The sequence below is a fragment of the Asparagus officinalis genome, chromosome 2, assembly GCF_001876935.1.
Source record: "Asparagus officinalis chromosome 2, Aspof.V1, whole genome shotgun sequence".
Taxonomy (NCBI): Eukaryota; Viridiplantae; Streptophyta; class Magnoliopsida; order Asparagales; family Asparagaceae; genus Asparagus; species Asparagus officinalis.
In genome coordinates, this window is record NC_033795.1 from 28,030,869 (window position 1) to 28,056,667 (window position 25,799).

Genomic DNA, 25,799 nt, shown 5'->3' on the forward strand with positions numbered 1-25,799 from the left:
CGCATGATAAACCTGGTTCTTCGCTAAGTAGATAGCCGACATACTATCACAATATACCCAAATGGTCTCCTGTGCGATCCCCAAGTCCTCCAATAATCCACGCAACCATAATGCCTCCTTAACAACTTTAGTCACCGCCGCCATATACTCCACCTCTGTAGTAGAGAGAGCCACTGTAGACTGACTGTAGACTGAAGTGTACATCGCCAACATACAGGTGCACCTGTCAATGTAAAAGCATAACCTGAAGTGGACCGACGCTTGTCAAGATCTCTAGCATAATCTGAATCCACATAACCAATACAATCATGCCCATTCTTCTCATCCTTCTAGAATACCAAACCAACATGCACGGCCTCAAACATACCGTAGAATCCACTTCATGGCCTCCTAATAACCCTTCCCGGGGTCGTGCATGTATCTCGATATCATGCTCACAGCATGTGACAAATCTAGCCTCGTACACACTATCGCATACATCAAGCTACCTACTGTACTGGCATATGGGACCTTCGACATGTAATCTCTATTCTCAACTGAAACAGGCAACATCAACGCTGAAAGCTTGAAGTGAGGAGCTAATAGAGTGCTAACTGTTTTTGCATTGCCATCAAAGCTGAATTTCTTCAACATCTTCTGCAAATAGCTCTTCTGTGTAAGCTTCAAACTCCCCTTCACCCTATCTCTCTCGATCTTCATACCCAATATCTTCTTTGTCTCTCAAAGATCCTTCATCTCGAATTCGGATGACAGCTCCTCCTTCAACTTTCGAATAGCCAAAGAATTCCTGGAAGCAATAAGCATATCGTCAACATATAAAAGTAAATATATGTGCTCACCATCCTGTAGCTTGTGCATATAAACACATGGGTCATATGGGCTCCTCGTGTACCCATGGCTAATCATAAAGCTGTCGAATCTCTTATACCACTGTCTCGGCGATTGTTTCAAACCATAAAGAGACTTCTTCAGCTTACAAATCAAATCTTCCTTTCCTGTAGCTTTGAATCCTAAGGATTGTGTCATGCAGATCTTCTCATCTAAATCTCCGTGTAGAATGGATGTCTTCACATCCATCTGGACCAAATCCAAATCCAACTGTGCTACTAATGCCAATAAAATTCGTATCAACAAATACTTCACAACGGGTAAAAATACCTCGTTGTAATAAATGCCCTCAAGCTGTGCATATCCCTTGGCAACCAATCTGGCTTTGAATCGAATGTCCCTAATAGAAGATCCCTCCTTCTTCGCATATACCCACTTGCAACCTATAGCTCTCTTACCCTTAGGTAGATGTGCAAGTGTCCAAGTGTCATTCTTCTGAAGAGACTGTATCTCCTCCTCCATAGCTTCCCTCCACCTGATCGAATCAGGGCTAGACTCTGCCTCCCTAAATATGGATAGAACCATATCATCAACGACCTCCACTGATAATGCATATGCGACCATGACATCATTATACCTATCTGGCCGACGAATCACCCTCCTCGGTCTATCTGCTACAATGGACCCCTGAACATGACCCTGTTCCTGAGTCTCACCTTTCACTGTATCCTCAATCTGCTCGGCTGTCATCCTATCTCCTCCCAGTGTCACCTCTATAGGAGTCTCGATGGATACAATGCTCTCTAGAGTGGGTGGAGTCACATCATCCTCCACCTGCTGTGATATCTTAACTGTTTGGTCTCCCTCCACCTGCTGAGAAACTCGAGGCCTTATCATGTACGCCTCATCGAATGTGACATCCCTGCTAATAACTATCTTCTTGTTCTGTGGATCCCATAACTTGAAGCCTTTAACTCCATCTCTAAATCCCACAAGGACTTCTTTCTTCGTCCTCGGATTTAATTTACCATCACTGACATGGTAATAAGCTGGACACCTAAATATCCGAAGCGACTCATAGTCACTAGCCACCGAATCAAACCAACGCTCCAAAGGAGTCTTCCCATCTATCGCAGTGCACGATAACCTATCCACGAGATGGCTCACATAAACCAACACCTCGGCCCAAAAGGATCTAGGCAATCCACTCTGCGTCATCATACATCGCACCTTCTCCAACAAGGTACGGTTCAATCTCTCAGCCACCCCGTTCTGTTGCGGTGTCTCTCGAACTGTGAAGTATCTTCTAATGCCGTGATCCCGATAAAACTGTAGAAACGGATCACTCTTGTACTCTCTACTTTTATCTGAACGTAGAGTCTTCATATTTCTATATGTCTGCAGCTTCACTTTCTTTTTTTACTCCATAAAAATATTCAGGACCTGATGTTTATGCTTCATAGGGTATACCCAATTTCTCCTGGAATAGTCATCAATGAAAGTGACAAAGTAGTTGGCCCCACCAAGAGATGTGTTCTTAGAAGGACCACAAACATCTATGTGAATAAAATCTAATGTACCTCGGGTGTTGTGAACAGCGGTGCCAAACTTTACTCTAATCTTCTTCCCAAGTACGCAATGCTCACACAGCTCCATCTTGCAGGTCTTAGTACCTTTCAATAGCCCATGTTTCGCCAATGACTGTAGGGACTTATCACCTGTGTGTCCAAGTCTCATGTGCCATAAAGTGGTAGTGTACTCCTCTGTAGTGATAGAAGCTGTCAGACCCCCTATAACTGTCTTGCCCTTCAAGTAGTATAGGTTGTTTTTCCTAACACCTCGCATCACCACCATAGAACCCTTCGTGACCTTCACTGTAGCCTCATCTAAGATCACTCTATATCCAGCTACCTCCAAAATCCTAAGAGAAATGATGTTTTTTGTCAACTGCGGCACAAACGTCACTTCCTACAACTCCCTAATTACTCCATCATACAATACCACCAATAGGGTATATGTGATCATTACCCATAAGCACAACATCCCCTCTTTCCGGCTCCTCAAAGCTAGAGAACCAATCCCTCCTAGGGCATATATGATATGTAGCTCCCAAATCCATCATCCACTCCGTGGAATCAGCATAGCAAACTGATGATAGTGCAGGGCAGGAGTAGCCCAAAGAATTTGAATCTAAATGCTCACCAATAGCTTTTGCAATATTCACTTCTGAAGCCTATGCAGCTTTTCCTTTATTCTTCCCGGCTTTTTCTTTCCACTTTAGGCAGTCAATCTTCCAATGTCCTTCTTCTTTATAATACCAATATTGATTTCTACCAACACTCTTGTAGGCACTCTTATTCTTTGATTTTGAGCGGTTGAACTGGCAACGGTTTGGATCACGACTTCGAACAGCTAATGCATCTCCAGATGCCTTCTCGGAGGGTTCACCATCATTCTTCCTCAACTCATAATTCACTAAAGCTGAGGTCACCTCCTTATAGCTAACTGTAGTTCTTCCATTGATCATAGTGAGAACAAACGTACCATAATCATCCTCGGGCAACGAACACAAAAGTAACATCGTCTTGTCTTCATCCTCAATCATGATGTCCACATTGGCCATATCTGAAAGTAGCTTCGTGAAATTATTGACATGCTCCCTGATGGAAACTCCCCTCTTCATCTTGAACTGGTAAAACCTCTTATTCAAGGGAAGCTGATTCTCAATACTCTTCGTAAGATATTTCCCATTGAGTGTTTCCTACATTCTCTTCGTCGACGTCTCAGTCATAACATCATAAATAAGATCCGGCGTCAAGCATGACCTAATTACTCTACAAGCCCTACTATTCATCTTCTTCCAAACATTATCCTCCATATCAACGGGTTTCTCTTGTAACTCAAGAGTCTCCTCCAAATTCTGTGCATCCAAGGCGTCCATCACTTGACACCTCCACAATTTGAAATTGATCTTGTCGTCGAACTTCAGAACGTTAATCTTCGTGTTATTGATGCTCAGACTCTGTATCGCCTTCGTAAGAGACGAACCTGATGTATTTGCTTCTCCCATGTTGCCGATCAAACTCTTCAGATAGGAATTCTTCACCGAATCCTTCGAACAAGCCTGAAGCTCTGATAGCAATTGTTGTGCGCGGCGGAAGCTTCGAGGCGACACGAACAATAACTCGAGATAAATCACAACCACTAAGCAAATCACAATCACATCAAGAACAAACTATTTACGTGGTTCGGAAAGTTACCTACGTCCACGGGGCAAGGAGGGAGAGTTCTTACTATTAGAAATCAAGAGAATACAAATAGAGTTACAAATCTCACCGATCAAACCCTAAAACAAAGCTCTAGATCTCTCACAAATCTCCCACAATTGGATGCAACAATTCTTTCCAAAAGACTGCTTAAAAACGTATTTGCTTAACCCTAACTAATTCTAATTAGAGTTATATATCAGCTCAAACGAACCGGGTCAAAAACCAAGCCCAGTCCAAAAAACAACTCGCGGTTGACCGCGGCGGTCGACCGTGCAGGTATCGCGGTCGACCGTGGCGGTCGACCGAACCAAATGACAGAGAACAAATATGCTATAGGAAACTCACGATCGACCGCCACGGTCGACCGAACCTCATCCCGAGAGTTAAATCGCCTATAGGGTTTGCGTGGTCGACCGTCACGGTTGACCGTCTTCAGATCCGAATCCTACTGCCCTCCTGTGCACGTTCACGGTCGATCGCCGCTGACTCGCGATCGACCTCCAGTCTGCCTGGGTGATTCTCCTGAACTTCCTGTTGCTTCTCTCGCTACTTCTTCATATGAGTGCTATATATTTAGCCCATATATAATATGACATCTATAATATAGTCACTTTTTCTCTTATGGATATTGATTCTCACCTACCAAATAATTGGCATGATACTCTCAAGATTGCACTAAACAATAACAACTTATATATTTTCTCAGTCATCTGTTAACATATTATATTATTCCTCTCTAACTTCACTTATTAATCACCAAATCTTTGTAAGTCGTTAACATGTAACACACTATAGTGGCAAAGAGAAGAAGATAAATGTTATGTCCTTCTCATTTGGAATAAAGAGGTACAAGTGCCACATCCCCTTGCCTTGCTGGTACATCACTCTAGCTTACCAGTGACCAATAGAATTAACGAAGAACCTTTCCTAAAAATATAAAATCTCCATTATTTGAGATGGGTGTAAGTATGTATATGATTATGGACAGTACCTTTAGTGACAAGCTAGCTTCGTTGAGAAGTACATGCATATAATTTGTCCCCTAAGTCTTAGTCTAAGGTTGGTGTATATCAAGTTAATTATATTCTCTCGCTTTAGTGTTATTTCAAGTGAGAATATGAGCTATTATATGATTGCATGCCTTTTAGGCTCTAACGCCTTTTAGGTTCTAATGGCTTTGAAAGATTCTAAGGGGAGGTTATTGGTTGGGACTATTTGGGGCTAAATGGGATAATTATTCCAATGGAATAATTTTATTCCTTTAAAATATTTCAAGTGGGGTAAAGTCAGACAAGTTGGGATAATTGGATAATTTAAAGCTTTGATTTAAAAATTTATGAGGGATAATCGATGATGTGGCACCTTAGTAAAATATAATATTTATTTATTAATTAAGTCTAACTTAATTTATTCAATTGGTTTAGTATATTATTTGATATGTTATTATAATATAATATATTATTTTAATTTATGTTGAAATATAATATGTTATATTATAATTTCTAATTGCTTATAACTATGTTTAATGTTATCGATCAATATAATATAATATATTATATTATAATAATATGATATATTATATAATAATTGATATAATATACCAANTTTAATAATACAAAATTTAATTTAATGCAAATATAAATATAATATTTTTTTATTTTATTTGATATAACATTATTTAAAATATTATATTATTATTATATAATATTATATTTTATGATAAATACTATAATTTAAAAGGGATAATTGATGACATGGCTCTATATTAAAATATAATATTTATAATAACCATAATATACTACTAATATGTGTTATAACCTACAAATAACTAAGTATTAATCTTTTTTGAGTTATCGACACGCGTCCCGCTCCACGCCAGATCAAACATGATCAGAGCCCAGACGACTTGGGCCTCTACTGCGGCCGACTCCATAAGCTGACAACTTACATGGCTGACTCAAAAGGTGGTACTTGCCGACCTACCTATCAGATGGAGCACACAAGCCTCCACACTCGGTCCACTATCTCAGCCGACAATTCTCGAGGACGACTAAAAAGGCGGTGTTAGTCGACCCTCCACTAGACGACTGAAGAGGCGGTACTTCTCACCCTTCTCGCAAGGAGTCGTCCCCTCTCACAAGGAGTCGTCCCTTCTCACTAGGCTAAGTCAAAAGGTGGTCCTCCTCGAGCCCCCGGCCAACAGCCAGTCACCATCACATTAAATGCATGGTCAAAAATCATCAATGTTCTAGCCCCAAAAGTCTTTATGACACATCAGGCTCCATCAGCACTAAACAGTTATTGTTGCTTTACATTGGCCACCTAGATGGCCCATCTTCACCAGCGGTCGACAACTATCAGCTGTCTAACGAGTCAGCTACCTACCTGAACTCGGCACAATCTACCTATCTGCCCTTCTGATCCTCTATAAAAGGAAACCATACAGTTTAAGGTAACTCTCTGGGTCTTTTTACACAACTTTGAGATTTTCTTCCTCGTCTCACATTTTCCCACTGAAGTTCATATATTGACTTCATCATCGGAGGAACAATAGGAGAACCTAACTCCGGCCTCTTAAAAGTACTTCATGTGCAGGGAAGAACATCGACCTACAGAGCCAGTTATCTGGAGGAGTTTGAGGATCCTAACTCTACTTTAATCCACAAATAAATCTCCTGTTTGATAGCTGATATCAACAGTTTCTCACCATGAGCCTGTCATTCTTCTTCATGCAAGATGTCTGGTTCTGAGTGTCTTGGTCGAACTTTCGACCCACTCCCTGAAGAGTCCATTGTGGACTATGTCACTCGGGCCAAGTTAGAAGAATCTACGTAGAGGATCTGTCAGTCTCTCCAGCAACAATTTGTTGATTTCACTAATGAGCTCCTCAGCCGAATTCCTCCCCAACAGCCCGCCGCCTCAATTATTCCTCCACCTCCGACAGGCCAGCCGTTCGCTCCTCCTCCACTTGGACGTACAGTGCTAGCCAAACAGTAAGGAGACCAAGCTGAGTGCGTCTCTCCCCTGCCTCACCAGCAAACTCGCTTTACAGCCCCTTCTCGGCAGCATCAGCAGTACATGAAAACAACAGGGGAGAACCCTAGCTTTGGTCATGGTGGTCGATGGTACACTATAGGGGCGGCGTCATGCGGCCCCTGATTTCCTTGTACCACTCTAGGCCCCTCGACTGCTAATCTTGCATCTAGTTATGACTGGACCTTTCAGCCAATCGTTGGGGCTACATGGGGGCACTCCCCTCGCCGACAGCATTATAAATGCTACTTGTGATAAATTCAAGATGTCTCATACGAAAAAATACAAGGGTGAAGGAGATCCATCCGAGCATGCTCAGAATTATTAGGATATGATGACCATGCTACAAGAGCTGGAGCCCATCATTTATAAGTGTTTTTCTATCACTTTATCGGGAAACACCAAGCTATGGTAAAACTCCTTACCCAAGAAGTCCATCAATAGCTTTGGACAACTCAGCCAGAAGTTTGTGCACCACTTCCTAGCCAACACCAAGTCGAAGCTGCCTCCCCATGTTCTGATGCAGTTAAGGCAAGAACCTGGTGAGAGCCTTAGGGACTATTTCAAGAGGTTCCAGGATAACAGGCTGGAATTCAATGACTTTGGTAGTTTGATCGCCATGTCTGTTGCCGTAGCCAGCTTGGAGATCAACGAGCTGGCCGACTCGCTCGTTAAGAAGCGCACTACCTATGAGCAGTTAATGGCTAAGGCCCATTGGTACATAGATGTGGAAGACGCGTGAGCCTATAAGCAGTCAGTCAGGGTAGCTAAAATAACACCAGCTGCAACATCACCGGCAGTCGAGTCAGCGGCAGAGGCCGACCCCTCGCCAAGAGAGGAAGCGGCAAAGGTTCCCACTAGAATTGACCCCATACTAGACAGAGTCGACAAGAGGGATCGGAGGAAGGAGATTGCTAAGAAGCCGACCTATCTTAGCTAGAGACCATGACACCTTTTCATGTCTAAGCCCAAGGCACATAAAACTCCCCATGGTAATCAAATTAATGGTACTATCTTTAAACAAGATATTTTTTCCAACCATATATCTATGTGCAGATTTCATCGATCGATCGTCATCGATTCGGTCAGCTTCGACAAAAAAAGACCTTGGCACCTACTCAAGGTAAGACCAAGGCACGTCATCAGCATAAGCCCATGATACCCTCTCGTGGTAAAATAAAGGCACGCCTCTACTCGGTCAGCTTTGACCAAAAAGACCTTGGCACCTACCCAGGGTAAGACCAAAACGTGTCATCGACAAAAGCTCTTGGTACCCTCTCGGGTAAAACCAAGGCATGCCTCTACTTTGTCGGCTTCAATAAAAAAGTCCTTGGTACCTACTCAGGGTAAGACCACAGTGCGTCATCGGCAAAAGCTCTTGGTACCCTCTCGGGGTAAAACTAAGGCATGCCTCTACTCGGTCGGCTTCAACAAAAAATACCTTCGCACCTACTCAGGGTAAGACCAAGATGCGTCATCGGTAAAAGCCCTTGGTACCCTCTCGGGATAAAACTAGGACACGCCTTGATTCGGTCGGCTTCGATTCAAAAGACCTTGGCACCTATTCAGGGTAAAACCTGTTGGACCCTAGAGGGGGGTGATTAGGGTCACGAGGCTATAATTATGTAATAAAAATAAGACAAGCAAAACACAATATGCAAATGTAATCAAAATGGAGGAGATAGGGTTAGGAATCGTTATCCTGTGACGCGCGATATGTTAACGAGGTTTGGTCCGCTGACCTACGTCCCCGCTCCCCACTCTCGAGGAGAAATCCACTACACAACCCGGTTTGGAAGCCGGAACTTCGTCTACACAGCGATCCCCTCACGATCTCACACTACACAGTTGATCTCACTAGATCACACTCCCACACAATTGATCTACACAAGATCAAACTCTCAAATAGTAGAAATGGTGTAAGAACCCTCTCATTACAACGTCCCTATGGCAAAGAGAAGATCACACTGAAGCTGGGATGTGAAACACAAAAGCTCAGAAAACAGGTTTGAAATTTAAGCTCTGTGAAAAACAGTTCTCAGAATATTTTGAAAGAGTTGGGACGCTGAGGAAGAAGAAGAGATTGAGTTTAAATAGAAGAAACCAGCTGTTTAAACCCATACCCTTAATCCCCCAAAATCTAGAAACAATCGTCGCTGAAATCTGTACTGAGCGGCGCTGAAAAAAGTACTAATATTACCGTTAAAACAAATCGGCGGTCTACCGGACATTTTTTCGGTCGACCGCGAGCCAGGTCAGAAACTGATTAAAGGTCCAGAGAGTTTCGCAGTCGACCAATGCGGTCGACCGTGGGAAAATTTTTGCTCACGGTCGACTGCGGCGGTCGACCGTGAATGTTTCTGCTGCCCACTGACGAGTGAGCTCAGGTGCGGTCGACCGTAGCGGTCGACCGCAATCTGATACACTCAAAATACATGTTTTGACTCAGTTTAAAATATTTATAAAATATTTATTTGACCTCTAAAAATTACGAAACTTTGTAAAATATTTTTAATACTAAAAGCAAATTGTTTGGAAAAAGAATTTTGCAAATAGGTCCTCATACTTGTGAAAAATAGTATTTTGTGAAATACGATCAAAACTATAAGTATGAAAACGTGTGTGTTGATATCCCAATAGCTTCAGATGAAATCTAAACTATTTGCCTACATTCTAGCACTAGAGAGAAAATAAAACCTAGCTAATATCCTCACCAGAATACAATTCGTGAGTCTTGATATAGCTTGAGTTTTGGATGAAGCTTCTAATTGAATTTGGTGTTCTTGAAATAACGTTGCTTCACCACTATGCCTCCTCCTCCTTTGGATATCATCGTTGTAGCGCATATTCCATCCAATCCTCCATTTGTGGCACTAACAAGCTTGATAAATGAATTCACTATATTTACACTCAATAAGCCATTAGTACCGATAATGGTGGTTGTAAAACATCATCAAAACATAAGGGCTAACAATCTCCCCCTTTTTGATAATGACAATCAACCATTATATAAGAGCAAAAATAAATATAGCTTATAGATAGGTGCTCCCCCTATCTATGAGCTCCCCCTAAGTATGTGCAACAAATGAGGAGATTTCTCTCCCCCTTTGTCTCCATAAAAAATGGGGTAAAGAGAAAAGCAAAATGCAACTAAACAAGCAAGCAATTTAGAACTTTCACATATTGCATAAGCCCAAGCCATTTCTTATGCGACAAAAATCATCCTCTCCAAGAGGCTTAGTAAATATATTCGCTAATTGAGATTTTATGTCAACAAACACTAGGGATACATCTAGACGCTCTACATGATCGCGTAAGAAATGATGGCGCACATCAATATGCTTGGTTCTAGAATGCAAAACCGAATTTTTGGAAATATTTATAGCACTAGTGTTATCATAAAAGATTTTTATATTTTGAAAATTCAAATCATAGTCAACTAAGCTTTGTTTCATCCATAAAACTTGAGCACAACATAAACCGGCGGCAATGTATTTTGCTTCCGTAGTGGACAATGCAACACAGGGAATTTCCTAAGAATTGGCATGTTCCACTAGTACTCTTGCGATCTACCTTACATCCGGCAAAGTCGGCATCACAAAAACCATATAAATCAAAAGAGGTGCTTCTTGGATAAAATAAACCAAGATTAAAAGTTCCATTAACATACTTAATGATCATTTTAACCGCAATTAAATGAGATGCTTTAGGAGATGCTTGAAAACGTGCACATGCACACACACTAAACATGATATCGGGTCTACTAGCGGTGAGATAAAGAAGACTACCTATCATACCTAGGTATAGTTTTTGGTCCACATCCTTACCACTTTCATCCGCATCAAGCTTAACACTTGTACTCATGGGAGTAGGCGCATGCTTAGAATTCTCCAAATTGAATTTCTTCACCAATTCCTTAGCATACTTGCTTTGAGAAATGAATATCTCATCCTTAGTTTGCTTGACTTGGAGCCCGAGAAAGAATGTAAGCTCTCCCATCATACTCATATCAAAATGATCTTGCATAATCTTAGAAAATTCCTTGCACAAAGATTCATTAGTAGCACCGAAAATGATATCATCAACATATATTTAAACTAAAATGAAATCATTTTCCTTTTTCTCACAAAAAGAGTGTTATCAATTGTTCCTTTTAAAAAACTATTTTTAATAAGAAAACTAGAGAGGCGAGCATACCAAGCTCTAGGAGTTTGTTTCAACCCATATAAAGCTTTTTGAACCCGGAAAACATGATTAGGAAAAACATGATCTATGAAACCGAGGGGTTGCTCAACATATACTTCCTCTTCTATAAAACCATTTAAAAAGGCACTTTTAACATCTATTTGAAATAATTTGAAATTTTTAAAGCTAGCAAATGCCAAAAACATCCTAATAGATTCCAACCTTGTAACTGGTGCAAAGGTTTCATCATAGTCTATGCCCTCCTCTTGATTGTATCCTTGGGCAACCAAACGAGCTTTATTTCTAGTAACGATGTCATGTTCATCAAGTTTATTTCTAAAAACCTATTTAGTACCAATAACACTAACATTGTTAGGTCTAGGAACTAATTTCCAAACATTATTTCTTTAAAAATTATTTAGTTCTTCATGCATAGCCAAAACCCAAAATTTATCATTTAAAGCATCATTAATCTTTTTAGGTTCTAGTTGAGATAAGAAGGCAACATTACCACACTCACTCAAAGCTTTTGAGCGAGTAACAACTCCTTGTGAAGGGCTCCCAATTATTTGTTCCTTTGGATGGTTTGATGCGAATTTTCAAGTTTTAGGAAGTTCAACTTGTTCATGAGCATTGGAGCTATCCACATCCTTTTGTGCTTCTATAGAGGGAGTATCATTGATTTGTAAAAAGTCTAATCCTCCCTCAACATCATCATCATCATTTTTCCTAGGTAAAACAACTTGAGAACCAACATTAATCTCATCAAAAGTAACGTTTATAGATTCTTCAACAACGAGACTTCGTTTATTGAAGACCCTATAAGCCTTACTTCGAGGTGCATAACCTAAAAAAATACCAACATCAATTTTGGAATCAAATTTATCATGGTGATCTTTTGTATTTAAAATAAAATATTTGCAACCAAAGATACGAAAATAACCAATAAAAGGAGTTTTTCCATAAAAAAAGTTCATAAGGAGTTTTCTTAAGCTTTGGTCTAATCAAAACACGATTTAAAACATGGCAAACCGTATTGATGGCTTGCGCCCAAAAATATTTTGGCAAATCAAAAGAATTTAGCATAGTGCATGCCATCTCTTGTATGGTGCGATTTTTCCATTCAACAACACCATTTTGTTGTGGTGTTCTAGGAGCGGAAAACATGTGAGTTATACCATGATGAGCACAAAATTCATAGAAAAAATCATTTTGAAATTCACCTCCATGATCACTTCTAATTTTCACAACTTTCAAATCTTTTTCATTTTCAATTCGTTTGACATGATTAGAAAATTCTTCAAAACAATCATTTTTATTTGCAAGAAATATTGTCCATGTAAAACGAGAGAAATCATCAATAATCACAAAAACATAGTGTTTCCCTCCAAGAGAGGTAACACGCATAGGACCAAATAAATCAAGATGAAGTAATTGCAAGGGTTTAGAAGTCGATACCTCATGGATGGATTTGAAGGAAGATTTTGTTTGTTTACCTTTGGCACAATCCTCACAAATTGTATCTTTTATGAAGTGCAAGTTAGGTAGCCCTTTCACAAGATTCTTCTTAGACAATTTTGAGATTAGCTCCATATTTGCATGTCCAAGTCTCTTATGCCAAATCCAAGGGTTTTCATCAATTGCCGCAAGGCACTTCACATCTTGATTCACTAACTCATTCATCTAAAAAATGTAAACATTAGACTTGCGATTTGCAATGAAAACAATTTTTCCATCCATACTAATGATGCATTTGTCCGGTTTAAAAGAAATATCAAAACCTTTATCACTCAATTGACTAATACTAAGAAGATTATGATTCAAACCACTTACTAAATAAACATCTTCAATTGTGGGTGAGGGTTTCTTACCAATAGACCCGATACCAATGATTTTACCTTTCTCACCACCACCGAAGGAGACATTGCCTCCTTCAATCCTTGATAGGGTTGCAAATAACTCTTTGTTGCCCGTCATATGCCAATAGAACCAACACCAATGATTTTACCTTTCTCACCACCACCGAAGGAGACGCTACCTCCTTCAATCATTGATAGGTTTGCAAATAACTCTTTGTTGCCCGTCATATGATGTGAGCAACCACTATCAAGGTACCACATCTCCTTACGTCGTTGCCGTGACGTTCCCTACAAAAGAAGAAGATGAAGGTGTAGTGGCTTTAGGTACCCATGTCTTGGGTCCTTGGTGGTTAGTAGTTTTGGTACCTTTGGGTACCCATATCAAACCATAAAAATCTTCATTGTCTTTAATTCTACAATGAGTAGAAATGTGTCCATGTCTCATACAATAAGTGCATACAAAATTTCTTTTGTATGTACGGATGTTAGAACCATGAAACCTATTTCTACCATGGTGATTGTAGTTGGCATAAGCATGAGTGGGTCTAGTCCTACAACCCTCAATTTCTAATTTTTCAATCTTTGATCTTAGTTGCTTATTCTCGAAATCGAGATCTCCTAGCAATTCATCTTTTAGTGCAAGAGAGGTTGTTAGTTGTTCTAGCTTAATATCACAAGACGCATGCAACTTTTTAAATGAAGAGTATTCTTTTGACATTCTCTTAAATTCAAAATTCAAAGTTTAATTCTTCTAGAGCCATAGCTATGTCACATTGCATGTAGAAAGATTCACTTTCGGTCTCGGATATTACCTCTTGTTCATGGGCCATGAAACAAATGTTGGGATCATGAAGAGCAAGTTTGGCTCCTTCTTCATTACTATCTGAATCACTTGGTTTGGATTCTTCCCATCCGGCATACATAGCCTTCTTCTTCTTGTACTTCATGTACTTCTCCTTGAGCTTGGGGCAATCTTTAGCGATGCGGCCCGGTTCATTGCATTCGAAATATTTTCCTACACGTGAAGAAAATTTGTTGTTAGATCAGGGGTTAAATTTCTTATTCATTTTTATGAGTCTAGAGATTCTTCTAGAGAGATGAGCCACTTCTCTAGAAAAATCCACTTCACTATCCGATGACGGAGAGGAGTAATCACTAGCTCCTTTGAGAGCTATGGTCTTCAATTTTGGTGATTTCTCCTCAACTTCCCGTGAGGGCACTTCCTCTTTCTCCTTCCCTTTGAGCTTCTTCTCATGGACCTTGAGCTTTCCGATGAGGCCATCGAGGGGTAAGGTGGTAAGGTCATGAGCTTTTTCTATCGCCGTCGCCTTGGGTTCCCACTTCGGAGTCAATGAACGAAGAATCTTGTAGTTCATCTCTTGAATAGTCAATTTCTTGTCAAGACCATGCAATTCATTGATAATGTTAGTGAAGCGAGAAAACATAGCATCAATTGATTCATTTGGAAGCATTTGAAATAACTCATATTCATGCATAAGTCCACTAATCTTGGATTCCTTAACTTGGGGTGTTCCTTCATGTGTAATACACAATTTCACCCATATTTCGTATGCGGTTGCACACGTGGAAACCCTATTATACTCGTTGGGGGAAAGACCACAAATTAAGGCATTCATAGCCTTAGCATTGAGATTGGCTTGGTGCCTTTCTCCATCGGTCATGTTCACGACTTTGGACTTCTCTACATACTTCTTCTCTATGAGCTCTAGGATGTCAAGATCAATGCAACGAAGGTAAATTCTCATCCTAGCCTTCTAATAAGCAAAATTACTACCGGTGAAGAGATGTGGTCTAGTGGTGGATTGTCCTTCTAACATATGCATATTCATTGAAGCCACCATAAAATATTTTCTCTAAGGTGATTAAACAAAAAACTAATATAGAGACCAAGCTCTGATACCAATTGTTGGACCCTAGAGGGGGGTGATTAGGGTCACGAGGCTATAATTATGCAATAAAAATAAGACAAGCAAAACACAATATGCAAATGCAATCAAAATAGAGGAGATAGGGTTAGGAATCGTTATCATGTGACGCGCGATATGTTAACAAGGTTCGGTCCGCTGACCTACGTCCCCGCTCCCCACTCTCGAGGAGAAATCCACTACACAACCCGGTATGAAAGCCAGAACTTCGTCTACACAGCGATCCCATCACGATCTCACACTACACAGTTGATCTCACTAGATCACACTCCCACACAATTGATCTATACAAGATCAAACTCTCAAATAGTAGAAATGGTGTAAGAACCCTCTCTTTACAATGTCCCTATGGCAAAGAGAAGATCACACTGAAGCTGGGATGTGAAACACAAAAGCTCAGAAAACAGGTTTGAAATTTAAGCTCTGTGAAAAACAGTTCTCAGAATATTTTGAAAGAGTTGGGACGCTGAGGAAGAAGAAGAGATTGAGTTTAAATAGAAGAAACTAGCTGTTTAAACCCATACCCTTAATCCCCTAAAATCTAGAAACAATCGTCGCTGAAATTTGTACTGAGTGGCACTGAAAAAAGTACTAATATTACCGTTAAAACAAATCGGCGGTCTACCGGACATTTTTTCGGTCGACCGCGAGCCAGGTCAGAAACTGATTAAAGGTCCAGAGAGTTTCGTGGTCGACCGATGCGGTCGACCGTGGGAAAATTTTTGCTCACGGTCGACCGCGGCGGTCGATCGTGAATGTTTCTGCTGCCCACTGATGAGTGAGCTCAGGTGCGGTCGACCGTAGCGGTCGACCGCAATCTGATACACACAAAATACATGTTTTGACTCAGTTTAAAATGTTTGTAAAATATTTATTTGACCTCTGAAAATTACAAAACTTTGTAAAATGTTTTTAATACTAAAAGCAAATTGTTTGGAAAAAGAATTTTGCAAATAGGTCCTCATACTTGTGAAAATAGTATTTTGTGAAATACGATCAAAACTATAAGTATGAAAACATGTGTGTTGATATCCCAATAGCTTCAGATAAAATCTAAACTATTTGCCTACATTCTAGCACTAGAGAGAAAATAAAACCTAGCTAATATCCTCATGAGAATACAATTCTTGAGTCTTGATATAGCTTGAGTTTTGGATGAAGCTTCTAATTGAATTTGGTGTTCTTGAAATAACGTTGCTTCACCACTATGCCTCCTCCTCCTTTGGATATCATCGTTGTAGCGTATATTCCATCCAATCCTCCATTTATGGCACTAACAAGCTTGATAAATGAATTCACTATATTTGCACTCAATAAGCCATTAGTACCGATAATGGTGGTTGTAAAACATTATCAAAACATAAGGGCTAACAATAAAACCAAGGTGCACCATCTGTTGGCCCTATAATTTTGTCGATGATTTGTCAAACAATTTATCACTAATCTATTCTCTAGTTTTGTTGTTTTTGTTGTTCTCTTTATAGGTAATTCAACACACGATAATCAAGCGTTAAAGATTCAAGTTCATGTGTGTGCATTCACCTAGGTATAAGTTTAGTTTGCTTACGTATATCGTATGTTTATATGTAAGCTCAATATATAAGCACTTAACACAATTTTGACGTTTTCTATCAAATAAATGATTTCTCATCAAACTCCGTTATAATAGTTTTTATTTCATGTTTACAGCTCATTCACACTTCTTTATATATATATAATATATACATGTTACATATATACGTTTTAACAAATCATATCTCAATTTTCCTATTCATGAAAATACAGGTTTTCTGAACACTTTTTAAAAACAGGGAGTTTTCACAAACGAAAATTGATTTTCCAAAAATTCCTTTTCAAACATGTTTATTTCATCATTTAGAAATTTTCCTCAAAGTTTTACTATTTTTGGAATTGATTTGATATTTTTAATGTATTTTTAAAATCAGCCCAAAAACCTGTCATATGCCATGTATCAGTTTGTGGTCGATCGCCACGGTCGACCGCCAACAGCAAACTTTGTTAGTATGGGTTTTATGTGCTCGCAATCAACCGTGACGGTCGATCGTGAATCCATCAAAGACTTTCGTGGTCGACCGCCACCTTTCAAACCCTATATTCAGATTTTTTGTGCCTCGCAATCGACCGCGAGATTTCCACGGTCGACCGCCGATCTCATCATTGCCTTTTAACGGGTATTCTCTGCAATGGCTGTCTGAGGCTATTTTGGTCTTTTCAAGTTGGTTTTGGCTGATATTTTGAGTGGGTATAAATACCTCATTGTTGTTCTCTTTCAATAAAATCAAGAGTTTGTTTTTATATAAGTTTTAACAAAAGATTAAGAGCGTTTAAGAGCTGTTTAAGCTGATTTCATCAGTCTGTTTCAAAAGAAGTTTTCTACTACAAGAAGAGGATTTTTAATCTCATCATCCACTGTTCTTCTTGTCTATGGAGAAGTTTTCCTAACTCATCTTTTCATATAGCTTATAATTTCATTTTCATATCTTAGCTATATTTACTGAGTTACATATTTTTTTCATTCACTGTTATCACACACACTATATTGAGCTTAATATCTTCATACTATATAGTGTGGGTTGTGGAGTGTGATTTAGTGAGTGTGAGCTTCATTTGCGTTCTCATTTGTTGTTGAGAACAAACCATTGTATTTAACCTTTATTTGTGAGTATCACTTATAATACACTTGTACACCGAGAGTAGTGTGAGGCGAGAGACGGGGTCGAATCCAATAGGAGTGGCATCGGTTGACGAACCTAGGGAGAGGTTGCATTCGAGCACTTGAGGAGGAGGACACAAGCTAGGTTCCTACACTTAGTGTGTAAAGTGTGATTGCATAGTGTTGGTTGTGTGAGAGTTTTCGGTAAGCTTGTAAACCGAGTGTGTAGAAGTTCTGGCTTCCAAACCGATTATGATAGTGGAGATCTCCTCGAGGTGAGGAGCGGGGACGTAGGTCGTGGTGACCGAAACTCGTAAACATATCATTTGTTTGTGTTTTGCTTAGCGTACATAGTGGAGATCTCCTCGAGGTGAGGAGCGGGGACGTAGGTCGTGGTGACCGAAACTCGTAAACATATCATTTGTTTGTGTTTTGCTTAGCGTACCTTTTATTTGTGCTTATTCATATCATTCTTGCTCATATCTATCTTATATCATTCTTACAAGAATAAATTAATCAATATAATTTTAATTGGCATTTAATTGGGATTAGATTAGCATAAGACCTTAATCATCCCCCCCCCTCCCTCCCTCTAGGGTCTAACAATTGGTATCAGAGATTGGTGCTCTTTAATTTAAAGACTAATCGTCTTGAGTTAAAGATCCAAGTTATCGTTTTTGTGCTAATCTAGTGTTGATTGCTTTTTGCTTCTTGCATATAATCATTATGGATATGTATGATGCATCTAGTTTAGGTTATGCTATTAATGTTGCTCCTCATTTGGATATTTTCCCCTATGCTCAATGGCGTGTTAGATTCAAACTTTTTGTTTAATCTAAACAATTCGATTTATGGGAAATTATTGTGTATGCCTATGTCGTTCCTATTTTGGAAAAATCCAAATGGAATGAAAATGATAAAAGATTGTTTAATATGAACAAGCTTTTGTTAGAATATTTGCTTAATGCTTTTCACTCTTCATTTTCTAACAAATTTGCTAATTTTGATAGTGCTTACGCCTTATGGAAATTTATTGAAGCACATGAAGGGGACTTGGAGGCTATTCAACAAGCGTTGGAAAATCTCGCTTTGAGTTCTAAAGTAGCCTCATCTCCATGTACAATACCACTAGGTGATAACCCTAGTGAGGTATGCGAGCTTGATAACGATGATATTATTACTTTTGATGAGCTTGCTCTTGAGTTTGAAAAATTACACAATTGCTATATTGATATAAAGAGTAAGTATGTAAATATGAAATCCACTCATGAAACACTAGCCATTAAGTTTAATTTTATTACAAATAAAAATATAATTCTTAAAGAATGCAATAAAAATTTGAGAATTGAAAATGCTAGTTTGCTTCATGAAAAACGTGATGCCATGTTAGAAGTAGATAAGTTAAAATCTATAATGAAAAATCTTGTTTATCCTACTTCTAGTAGCAATGCTTGCATGCACAATGATGAGTTGAATCAAATGAGAAAACGTATATCTACCTTAGATTCAACGCTAAACACTTGTATTGCTAATAATAAAAAGCTTATGGACTTGTGTGCTAAATACAATGTTAATTCTTCTAAGAAACCTATTCACTGTGCACACATGTATGACAAAATTCACAAATATTCTATTTGCGGTCTTGACAAACCTATTCATGATTGTGCATCTCATCAAGCTTCTTCATCTCATACACATGTACACACACATAGTGTAAATCATAAACATGCTCATGTGTATAAATATGATTATTGTGGTCGTTTTGGTCATTTAGCCATGTTTTGTTTCGATTTGAAAAGAAATTCTCGTTTGCAAAATAATTACAAAGAAAAATCTATTTTTGCAAATGAACCACGTACATTTCATTTCAGTCAACGCAAACCATTCAAACCTCTACATTGCACAAATTGCAATCGTATGGGTCATGTTTACGATTTTTGTTTTGGGACCGGTAGCGTGGTCAGCAAGAGAAGGCGCCAGAATTGTCATAACCTAAAGCCGTGGATTCTACACTGATCGGGGGTTCATGTCCCAAATTTTAAGTGTTGACCGAAAAATAATCTTGGTACCAAAATGAGTTTGTTACACTATAGTTTGTTTTTTTTGTTTTATAGATGTGTCTGAAAATTTTATGGTATTTAGTTTTTATATTAAGCTAAAAATATAAAATTAATTGTACATGTTTTAAATAGTGCAAAACTTCTTATCATTAAGGGGTTGCTTGAATATATAAATATCGATAAGCATAGAGAACAGCAATTTTTATTAAAAGGTCCAAGAATTGCATTCTCTACAAAAGTACGCAATTTTAATATACCTAGCTTTTATTCTGTTCGGCGTCGGGCCGCGGCGCAGTCGACCGCGCGAGTATTCTGTAAGTTGTCACGCGATCGCGCGGCCGATGTTTCCCTGGAAGTGTTGTCACGTGGCGAGCCCGCGTCACGTGCGAGTCCGCGGTGAAAAATGTCCTTTTGTGATTCTGTTCATTCGTACTCGGTTTTGGTTTCAATTGAATATTAGCTGTCTGTACCCAACTTGTTCTCGCATCCAAGCCATCTGATCTCATTCATCACCAGATCCAGACCACACCTTCTTCTCTCCTTTTTTGATCTGGATCCTCCTTCTCATTTTTTCCCAATTCGACATTCCCCCACAAATTCCCAGTTCTTCCCGCCGGTCGCGGGCCGCCACTTCTCTTTGGTCGAGCCCGCGCTGGTGGGGGGGGCTTATCGTCTTCATAATTCGTGGTTGAAATCTGTTAGGGTAATCTCCTTATCTCCACTCTTGTGCTCTATTCATAAATCTATGGGTTCTTTCACGTTTTCATTTGCTAGGGTTTTCAATTTCTGTCTACAATTCATCCCATCTATTCAAACCCTAATTGATCATAGTCTGTCAGCATATGCCGTCCTAAAAAAATCTAAGTATCGAGTCTGGTTTCCTGCATCTGCCATTCGCGGGGGCTTCCCGGCACGATGATATTATCTGTCTGTTAAAACCGGACTGTTATTAAAAGATAGTATGCGGGTACACTGTGTAAAGCGTGAAAAGCCACCTAGTAAGATATATTCAAGAATACGAGGAATTATCTTGTGAAGTATTATAATGATTGCTGGCAAGTGCGTGTGTGGTTGTGTATTAAGACGCTCAGAGGCTTGAGACGGGAAAGTTCCTTATTGGACCGCGGCCTTCCTCATGGCGGCTATCGTTATTTTATGGCAAATCTGTCTGTCCCACTTTTGCTGATGGTATGCAAACCAATCACCACATCTTTTAAAACATCGGATCTCTTTCTGCCCGACGCAACTTGCCAGGAATCCTAAGATTCCCACACTAAGGTGACCGTGAGCTTATGTCTATCGATCCCATTCTTACTGGGCGCGCGGAGGGGCGGGGGGCCGGGGGCGGTGGTCGCCGCAGGCGGGGGCGCGGGTGCGGCGTGGGGAAGTCCACAACCGATCAGGCTTTAGGCCCGTTGCACATAATCAGTGGGGGGGGGGGCAATCCCACTGCTAAAACATGAGCTCTATTAGTGCGTCATAATTCTCCATTCCCAAAAACGGCGCAAGCTTTGATCAAATTTTGCCCCTTGATAAATTTAATGTTGTTTATTGGACGCGCGATATTTGTCCCCGAAATAAAAGCTGAATTGGCAAATATTCCTTTTCTTGATAGAAACCATGGCATTCGCGCACAGCCATTAGACCAATTTCTTCCACCTTTGTAGCAACCTTCATCACACACACCTTATCTTGCAACACTCGTGTGCTGCTTTACAAATGAACCGCCACTTGATCCGGAGATCCTCACTCCCGCCAAATGATGACTCCTATCTGATCTGGCTAAACACACCATCATCTTCGCCATCCGTTAACGAGCTTCCCACCCTCCCCTCACTTCTATATCTGTGCCGCACAGATTGAATCGTCTGTGAGACACAGGTCTCACTATCAGAGGGGACTAGGACCATCCTTAGTATCACCGTTATCCCTCTTTGGGATTCGGATCCTCCTCTGCCACTCTGCTCACTCTCCCTCAAGTAATTGGCTCTAAGAGGATCTGCTCTGGGCTTGTTCGGATCTGGCTCTGCCCTGCTCTGATGATGGTGAGATGATCTCAGTTGTTTATCTGGATTTTATGCTCTATGTTTATGCTTATGTTTGTGAACAAAAAACTTATACTTAATTTTTGGTTGAAGTTGTGAAAATAGTCTCAGTTTTGTGTGGAAAACTCATGTGGTATTTGGGAATCAAATGTGTCGTTTCATCGTTGATAAACTAAATGTAGTTGTGGGACTAATTCGTTTGACTTGTGTATTAGTTAGTTACATTTTCGTAGTAACAAGGTATGCGGTGAAAACGATATTTATTGCCTTCTGTTTGTGAAAACCATTTCTAATGATGCTTTTAATGCTTGGTTTGACTTTAAATTTCAAATTTTTATGCTGTGTATCGAATGTTATATTTTATTTAGCTCCTATACTAGACTTTATAATTCCATTCTATGCAAATTGAACAGGAAGCTTTGTCCAATACACTTGGTTATTATTATTGTGCTTGAATCAGGGATTGTTGCCGCCTATTTATATTTTTTTTCGCCTTCTTGACATCTGTTGTCGATAGAGCGGGGAGCAAAATCTACCATATGATGATCAGTTTAATCGTTTAAAATTCATATTGACATGAAGTTATGATATGTGGTTTATATATTCATGTTAATAGTTTATTCATGGTTAATATGTGTCTTATCAAATATGTATTCAATATCATTCAAAGAGGGATCATTGGTTGCCACTCATCAAAAGGGGAGATGTTGCTCTAGTTTGATAGAATCTTGCTCAAACAATTTATCACAATACTCATTCCTAGTTGTGTTTTGTTTCCTTTACATGGTAATGCTCAAACACACGCATCCAATCAAGCGTAAGATTCAAATTCATGGTTGTGCATTCACGCTAGCTATCAGGATTTAGTTTGCGTCACTATATGTATGTTAAATGTAAGCTCAATATAATTGCAATTAACACAACAATTTTGACCCGTTTTCTACAAATTAAATGATTTCTCATCAAACTCCGTACATATTTTTTATTTCATTTACAGCTCATCACACTCTTTATATATATAATACTAAGATAGATATCTAGTAATAATATATAATGATATGAGTATATTATTATATATAATATATATATTATATATATATATATATATAGACAATAATAATATCACTTTTAACAAAATCATGGCTATCTCAAATTTTCATGTTCACACAGAAAAATATATGTCTCTAACACTTTCAAAAACAAGAGTTGTCACAAACGAAAAGTTAAAGTTTCAAAAATCCGTGTTTCAAACATATTGTAATTCATCATTAGCAAACTTTCCAAAGTTTTACTACTTGGAATGTTTGATATTTAATAGTATTTCAAAATCACTGCCCCTAAAAACACCTTATCATAGCTGTACACGTGCGGGTCGGACGCTGCCTCGGACGGCGATCGCCAGCACAAAACTGTTGATAATGCGTTTTATGTGCTGGCGCAGGTTCGACCGTGCGTCGAACCGGTCGCGAATCCCATCAGAGACCTTCACGCGACCGCCACCCTTCAACCATATATCGATTTTTTGTGCCATCGCGCTCGATCCGCAGATTGTCCATTTCATTCAGACCTTGTTGTTTTGTTTTTTTTTTTTTTTTTTCGATCCTAAATTTCATTGCCTTTTTTTAACGGTTCTATTTTTTGTCATTACTCATTCTTTCCTAGGTTATTTTGGTTCTTTCAAGTTGGTTTGCTGACTTTGTTTAGGTCAGGTATACAATACCATCATGGCTTTGCTCTTTTCGAATAAAACAATGAGTTTTGTTGTTTTACATTACTTTTTATACAAAAGATTACCTGCTATAGAGCTGTTTAGGCAAAAAAATTCTCATCAGTTTTTGTCAAAAGAATTCCTTACTCACAAAAGAGATTTTTAATACTCATCCATCCACAATGTCTTAAACTGTCTATGAGAAAGTTTTCCTAACTCATACTTTTCATATGAGCTTATAATTTCATAAATAATTAGCTAATATTACTAAGAGAACATATTTTTCGTCAACTCGTCCAACCACCACCAACAACCGCGCCCATCATTTTATTGAACCTAATATCTCCACCTAAAAACTATATACTGTCGGCTTGAAAAATTTAGTGATGCGGTAGCTCTCCATCCTTCTTAACACAAACAACAAACCACATTGTATTTAACCTTTATCCGTGAGTACCATCCTTCTGTCAATAACTTTACACCAGCGAGCGGCGCGACGTAGTTATGTGAGCCGCGAGAAACAGAGGCCAAATCAGGCCATAAAAGCGCCCGCGGTTGACCAGAATCCTAGGACGATGTTGCTCATCCGAGCACATGAGGATCGAGGACACATGGCTCACGTTCCCTACACCTCTAGTGTAAAGTGCTGAATTGCAAAGGTTCGTGCCTGTGAGAGATTCGTAAGCGCTATAAACCAGGTGTAGAATTCCGGCTTCCAAACCGCTATGGACGTGAGGGGAGGCGATCTGCGCGCGGACTCGGCGACGCGCGCTATCGAGCCGGGACGTAGGGCCATTTGCGTGACTGAAGACCGTCGTAAAACAAATCGCTGTCTTTGTCGTTTTGCGCTTCAGCCGTCCACCTTTTATCCTGGCCATATCTCCCTAGTCATTTCCTTGCTCACGATCTATCTTATTATCATGTCTTGCATAGAACAAGACTTTAATCAATATAATTAATTGTATAATCGGGATAGATTATATAAACGCCTAATCGGCCCCCCTCCGCCGCGCCCGTCGCGCACCCTCTGAGTCTAACATCATCAAGACAAATCCTCGGTACGCTCTGCGGTTAAAACCAAAGGGCACGCCCCGACCGGTTCGCTTTGACCTCAGATAAAACCAAGGCATACTGATCCCTACATCCAACTAAAGATACTGAGCGACTTTCTCTATTCCCAAAGCATGTACCCTAAGACCCTTGTGTCATTGTGAGTAAATCAAAGGCACGAATCGACGTTTCTCAAACCTAAAAATCATGATAGCTTCAAGGTAAGCGTTTAAATTAAAGTAAAGACAATATTTCGCCTAAGAATTTATGACAAAGACTTGGTATCATTCATAGCAGCAAGATAAGGCATATCATCAACATCGTCAAGGCTCAAACAATACCTGTACTTTACAGGTAAAATCTAAGCAGCCAACTCAACACTTCGACAAAAAAGAAACGCTTGCAGTCTTCATAACCGCAAGGCATATATCGCTTTAAGACCTTGTGCATACGGAATAAATCAAAGATCAGAGTCGAGTAGCCCTACTGCCCAGCACAAACACGAACGAGTCGTCTCAAGCGCACCAAATGACCGACTAATATCAAGATACGCGTCAAATACCTCAATAATAAAAATATTTCTAAATTTCTATACAAATCTAGTACATTCCATACCCGCAGCACGCATTTTAAACTTTGGTATCATATTTAATAAACAAGGTAGATCGTGTGCCCATTTCGCGCATATACGTTAAGTCAATATACTCTCATATAACATGGAACATGACTTCGAACAAAGCATAACAAATCAATACGAAGAAGCAACACACAATCGATGAAGCAAAATTACATTTTCTATCAACTTTCATCCCGTAACTTGGCTAGGCCAAGTTCGAATAAAAAGGGGTTATATTATAAGCCTCAAATAACTAAAGTTAATCTTTCTTAGTTGTTAACACGCCCCAACTCCACGACCAATCACACAACAATGCCCAACAACTCAAACCAGCTACTTGCCGACTCCATAACCGATCAAGCTACATAGACCAACTCGCAAAAGATGGTGCCTTTGCCCCCGACCCCTAATATCAAATCAATGTCCCACAAGGCCTCCACACATTGGCCATAAAATCTTCAGCCGAGCAACCATCTCGAACTGACTAAAAAGGCGGTGATTAGGAGGCCATATTCCACTAAACGAA